This window comes from Bubalus bubalis, chromosome 6 (genome assembly GCF_019923935.1).
Source record: "Bubalus bubalis isolate 160015118507 breed Murrah chromosome 6, NDDB_SH_1, whole genome shotgun sequence".
Taxonomy (NCBI): domain Eukaryota; kingdom Metazoa; phylum Chordata; class Mammalia; order Artiodactyla; family Bovidae; genus Bubalus; species Bubalus bubalis.
In genome coordinates, this window is record NC_059162.1 from 64,804,108 (window position 1) to 64,811,101 (window position 6,994).

The 6,994-nt window shown below is 42.8% G+C and overlaps 1 pseudogene; it reads left to right on the top strand.

Moving 5' to 3' along the window:
• Window positions 1–3,357: 3,357 nt before the first annotated feature.
• Window positions 3,358–4,321, top strand: LOC102390643 (annotated as a pseudogene).
• Window positions 4,322–6,994: the final 2,673 nt, after the last annotated feature.

Here is a 6,994-nt window from a genome sequence, read left to right on the forward strand (position 1 = left end):
TTTTGTTTCAAGGGGCATACATCTTTTAATTTCATGGCTGCAGTCACTATCTGCAATGATTTTGGAGCCCAGAAAAATAAAGTCTTTCACTGTTTCCACTGTCTCCCCATCTATTTGCCATGAAGTGATGGGAGCAGATGCCATGAACTTAGTTCGTAAAATGTTGAGTTTTAAGTCAAATTTTTAACTCTCTTCTTTCACTTTCATTAATAAGATCTTTAGTTCCTCTTCACTTTCTACCATAAGGATGGTATCATCTGCTTACCTGAGGTTATTGATATTCTCCCAGCAATCTTGATTCTAGCTTGTGTTTCATCCAGCTGGACATTTCACATGATTTATTCTGCAAATAAATTAAATGAGCAGGGTGACAATATACAGTCTTGACGTACTCATATCACGACATGGAAAAAGTCCCCTGTTCCATGTCCAGATCTAACTGTTGTTGCTTGATCTGTATACAGATTTCTCAGGAGGCAGGGAAGGTAGTCTGGTATTCCCATCTCTTTAAGAGTTTTCCAAAGTTTCTTGTGATCCACACAGTCAAAGGCTTTGGTGTAATCAATAAAACAGAAGGAAATATTCCTCTGGAATTCTCTTGCTTTTACTATGACCCAGCAGATGTTGGCGATTTGATCTCTGGTTCCTCTACCTTTTCTAAATCCAGCTGGAACGTTTGGAAGTTCACAGTTCACACACTGTTGAAGCCTGGCTTGGGGAATTTTGAGTATTACTTTGCTAGCCTGTGGGGGCTTCCCTGGTGGCTTACAGGGTAAAGCATCTGCCTGCAATGAGGGAGACCCAGCTTTGATCCAAGACCTGGGTTCAATCCCTGGGTCGGGAAGGTCCCTTGGAGAAGGAAATGGCAACCCACTCCAGTACTCTTGCCTGAAAAATCCCATGAACCGAGGAGATGAGTGCAGTTGTGCGGTACTTTGAACCTTCTTTGGCATTACCTTTCTTTGAGATTGGAATGAAAACTGACCTTTTGCATTCCTATGGCCACTGCTGAGTTTTTTTGCAAATTTGCTGGCATATTGAATGCAGCACTTTCACAGCATTATCTTTTACGATTTTAAATAGCTCAACTGGCTTTGTTCATAGTGATGCTTCCTAAGGCCCACTTGACTTCGCATTCCAGGATGTCTGGCTTGAGGTGAGTGATCACACCGTTGAGGTTACCTGGGACATAAAGTTTTGTTGTTTGGGTTTTTGTATAGTTATTTTGTGTATTCTTGCCACCTCTTCTTAATATCTTCTGCTTCTGTTAGGTCCATACCATTTCTTTCCTTTATTGTGCTCATCTTTACATGAAATGCTCCCCTGGTATCTCTAATTTTCTTGAAGAGATCTCTAGTCATTCCCATTCTATTGTTTTCCTCTATTTCTTTGCATTGATCACTGAGGAAGGCTTTCTTATCTCTCCTTGCTATTCTTTGGAGCTCTGCGTTCAATGGGTTTACCTTTCCTTTTCTCCTTTGCCTTTAGCTTCTCTTCTTTTCTCAGCTATTTGTAAGGCCTCCTAAGACAACCATTTTGCGTTTTTACATTTCTTTTTTGGGGGGATGGTCTTGATCACTGCCTCCTATACAATCTCAGGAAACTTTGTCCATAGTTCTTCAGGCACTCTGTCTACTACATCTAATCCCTTGAATGTATTTCTCACTTCCACTGTATACTCGTAAGGGATTTGATTTAGGTCATACCTGAATGGTCTAGTGGATTTCCCTACTTTCTTCACTTGAAGTCTGAATTTGGCATTAAGAAGTTCATGACCTGAGCCACAGTCAGCTGCCGGTCTTGTTTTTGCTGATTGTGTAGAGCTTCTCCATCTCTGGCTGCAAAGAATATAATCAATCTGATTTTGGTATTGACCATCTGATCATGTGTAGAGGCTTCTCTTGTGTTGTTGGAAGAGGATGTTTGCTATGACCAGTGCATCCTCTTGGAAAAAACTCTGTTTGCCTTTGCCCTGCTTTCTTTTGTACTCTAAGGCCAAACTTGCCTGTTACTCCAGGTGTCTCTTCATTTCCTACTTTTTCATTCCAGTCCCCTATGATGAAAAAAAAAAAAAAAAAAAAACAAAACATCTTTTTTGGGTGTTGGTTCTAGAAGTTCTTTCAGGTCTTTATAGAAATGTTCATTTTCAGCTTCTTCAGCATTACTGGTTTGGGCATAGACCTGGATTACCATGATGGTGAATGTTTTGCCTTGGAAACAGACAGAGATCATTCTGTCGTGTTTGAGATTGCACCAAAATACTGTATTTATGGAGAAGGAAATGGCAACCCATTCCAATATTCTTGCTTGGAAAATTCCATGGACAGTGGAACCTGGTGGGCTACTGTCCATGGGGTCACATAGAGTCAGCCACAACTGAGCATATCAGCAGCACTGCTTTTTGGACTCTTGTTGATTATTAGGGTTACCCCACTTCTTCTAAGGGATTCTTGCCCACAGTACTAGATAAAATGGTTATCTGAATTAAATTTGCCCATTGAAGTTCATTTTAGTTCACTGATTCTTAAAATGCTGATGTTCACTCTTAACCATCTCCTGCTTGAACAGTTCTAATTTACCTTGATTCGTGGACCGAACATTCCAGGTTCCTATACAATATTGTTCTTTACGGCATTGACTTTACTTCCATCACCAGTCACATCCACAACTGGGTGTTGTTTTTGCTTTGGCTCCATCTCTTCATTTTTTCTGGAGTTATTTCTCCACTCTTCTCCAGTAGCATATTGGGCACCTACCTACCAACCTGGGGAGTTCATCTTTCAGTGTCATATTTTTTTTTTTTTTTTTTGCCTTTTCATACTGTTCATGGGGTTCTCAAGGCAAGAATACTGAAGTGGCTTGCCATTCTTTTCTCCAGTGGACCACATTTTGTTAGAACTCTCCACCATGGCAAAGGTCTTGCCCTACAAGGCATGGCTCATAATTTCACTGAGTTAGACAAGGCTGTGGTCCATGTGATCAGTTTTATTAGTTTACTGTGATTGTGGTTTTCATTCTGTCTGCCCTATGAGGGATAAGGATAAGAGGCTTATGGAAGCTTCCTGATGGGAGAGACTGCCTGTGGGGGAAAATGGGTCTTGTCTGATGGGCGGGGCCATGCTCAGTAATTTTGAATCCAATTATCTGTTGATAAGCAGAGCTCTGTTCCCTCCCTGTTGTTTGGCCTGAGGCCAAACTATGGTGGAGGTAATGAAGATAATGGTGACCTCCACTATTGCAGGTGGTGGGATGGGGCGGGGGACGGTTAGGGAGACACTGAGAGTGGTTAGAGCGAAGTCTGGGGTGGGGGTCTGGTAGGTTTTTCAGAGGCTTGGAGGGCAGCAAGGATGTTTATACTGTTGTTGTTTAAAACCAGATGGATTTGAAAGCTATAGCACCTCCTCTTTCGGGGGAGCCTGCAGCTACACACAGTCCCTTGGGGGCTCCGACAGCTTCCCAGACCAAAAAGAAATCCAGAGCTCAGCACATTGTACCTTGTACCATATCTCAGCTGCTTTCTGCTACTCTGGTTGATGAAGTATTCAGAATTGGAAATGTTGGGATTTCACAGGTCACTATTGTGGGGATTATCAGAAATGCAGAGAAGGCTGCAACCAGTATTGTTTACAAGATAGATGACATGACCGCTGCACCCATGGATGCTCGCCAGTGGGTTGACACAGATGATGCCAGCAGTGAAAACACTGTGGTCCCTCCAGAAACATATGTGAAAGTGTCTGGTCATCTGAGATCTTTCCAGAACAAGAAAAGCCTGGTAGCCTTTAAGATCATGCCCCTGGAGGATATGAATGAGTTCACCACACATATTCTGGAAGTAGTCAATGCACACATGATCCTGAGCCAGTCGAACAGCCAGCCTTCAAAGGGAGAGTGCCTATCAGCAATCCAGGAATGGCTGAAGCTGGGAACTTCGGTGGGAATAACTTCATACCAGCAAATGGCCTCACTGTGGCCCAGAACGAGTGCTGAATTTGATCAAGGCTTGCCCAAGACCTGAAGGATTGAACTTTCAGGATCTCAAGAACCAACTCCATCACATGTCCATAGCCTCAATCAAGCTAGCTGTGGATTTTCTAAGCAACTAGGGACACATCTATTCCACCGTGGATGATGATCATTTTAAATCCACAAACGCAGAATAACTGGATCTAATTGGGTACCCAAGATATTTTCCAGTTGGACCTTTTTTTGCAGCCTTTTGTCTCCAGCTGTGCATATAATTGGCGAGGTGACTTCTAGGAAGTAGATTTCATCTATAAAAGATCTCAACTGACATCCTTTTGAAACTTACTACTACTCTTCTGTGTTTTTGATGGACTTCCCTGGTAGCTCAGATGGTAAAGCGTCTGCCTACAATGTAGGAGACCCAGGTTCAATCCCTGGGTCAGGAAGATCCCCTGGAGAAGGAAACGGCAACCCACTCCAGTATTCATGCCTGGAAAATCCCATGGACCAAGGAGCCTTGTGGGCTACAATCCATGGGGTCGCAAAGAGTCGGACACGACTGACCGACTTCTGTGTGTGTGTGTGACCCTGCAGCAGGCCACTGCTGACCCATGCCTCCACTGGAGATTCCTGGACACTCACAGGCAAGTGTGGGTCAGTCTCTTGTGGGGTCATTACTCCTTTCTCCTGGGTCCTGGTGCACTCAAGATTTTGTTTGTGCTCTCCAAGTATCTCTTTCCCTAGTTCTGTGGAAGTTCTGTAATCAAATCCCACTTGCCTCCAAAGTTAAATTCCCTGGGGTTTCTCAGTCCCTTTGCCAGGTCCCCAGGTTGGGAAATCTTTTATGGGTCCTATAACTTTCTTAACAATGAGAGAATTTCTTTGGTATAATTGTCCTGCCGTTTGTGGGTAATCAGCTTGGTGGCTCTGTTATGGGTTTAATGGCGACCTCCTCTAAGAGGGCTTAAGCTACAAGCTGTGTGACCCAGGTAGCTTCCCCCAGAGCCCCTGCCCCAGCAACAGGCCACTGCTGACCCATAACTCTGCAAGAGACTCAAACACAAGTCTAGCTGAGTTTCTGTGGGGGTCTCTGGGTCCTGGGGTGCACAAGGTTTTGTTTGAGCCCTCCAAGCATCTCTGACAGATATGGGGTTTGATTCTAAATGCAACTTCGCCCCCTCCTACAGTCTTGCTGGGCTTCTCCTTTGCCCTTGGATGTGGGATATCTTTTTTTGGTAGGACCCAACATTCTCCTGTTGATGATTGTTCAGCAGCAAGTTGTAATTTTGGAGTTTTTGCATGAGAAGATGAGCATGTATCCTTCCACTCTGCCATCTTGCCAGATTCTTATGATGGCTTTAGAGAGGCTCTCTCAGTAAGTTGGGGGTGTGGGGTCCTGGGAGGTGGACCTGCTGACCAATCCCTTCTGCCCAGGTGTCCCATGACTTTACCATCAATTTCAACCCCTAGGATGATGAGTGTGAAGGTAGGAGTGTGAATAGCCCAGGGTTGAGGTGCGCTGGGGCTGTGCTCACACCTCTATCCCCACCGGGATCCTGGGTGTGGTGGAGGCCTACCAGAAATGCCTGCCCTGTGTTCAGTAATTTAGACATAAAGCTACAAAATAGAACAAACTTCATTTTGGTTCAAAAGATGATAATTTACTTATTCTACTTCAAAGCATGAGACAAGGTTTTCATTCAGTTCTTAATCTAAAAGATATATTGGAAATGTTGTTGTTATTCGGTCACAAAGTCATGTCTGTCTGACTTTGGAACCCCATGGACTGCAGCATGCCAGGCTTCCTCATCTTTCACTATCTCCTGGAGTTAGTGCAAACTCCATTGAGTCGGTGATGCTGTCCAACCATCTCATCCTCTGTTGCCCCCTTCTTCTCCTGCCTACAATCTTTCCCAGCATCAGGATCTTTTCCAATGAGTCGGCTCTTTGCATTAGGAGGCCAAAGTATTGGAGCTTCAGCTTCAGCATCAGTCCTTCCAATGAATATCCAGGGTTGATTTCCTTTAGAATTGACTGGTTTGATCTCCTTGCAGTCCAAGAGACTCTAAAGAGCCTTCTCCAGCACCACAGTGAAAGCATTAGTTTTTCAGCAATCAGCATTCATTAGGATCCAACTCTCACATCCCAACATGACTACTGGAAAAACCATAGCTTTGACTAGACATACCTTTGTCAGAAAAATGATGTCTCTGCTTTTAAATATGCTGTTTAGGTTGGTCATAGCTTTTCTTCCAAAGAGTAAGCAGTTTTAAATTTCATGGTCCACAGTGATTTTGGAGCCTAAGAAAATAAAATCTGCCACTGTTTCCATTTATCCCCCATCTATTTGCCATGAAGTGATGGGACCAGATGCCATATTTGGATATGAATCAACTGTTTTTTGAAAAGCAATAGCTAATAATTAATAATTATATAGTACTTGCTAACTGTCAGGTACTATTCTAATTATTTTAATGATATATAGCTATACAGTGTAATATAACAACACAGTGAAGTAAGTCCTACAAGAGACAGGCCAAATAACTTGTCCCAGGTCCACAGTTCATAAATCCTGGAGCTGTTATTTGAACCCAGATGTTGTGGTCTCAAATTTCAAATATAAAATGTGTCCTTGGGAAAGAATACATTCTTTAAAAGGTCATTTGGAAAGCGAATTGCCATACATTGAATTAAACAACCAAAATAATTATTCCATAAATTTTTATGGCACCTCCTATGTGCCAGGCATTGTTTAAAACATTAGGGATAAACTGCTGAATTAAGCTTAGTTCATTTTTCTCAGAGAGCCAATGTTTTCATCAGGCAGAGAGTAAATGTTAAATAAAATATATATTGAGTTAAATAAAATATATGTTGTGATAAAAATTAAGCAAAATGAAATAGATAAATAGAATAAAACAAAGGTGTGCCAGTGTGGAATTGATGGTTACTCTAGGCTTCCCTGGTGGCTCAGACGGTAAAGCATCTGTCTACAATCCAGGAGACCCAGGTTCCATCACTGGGTTGG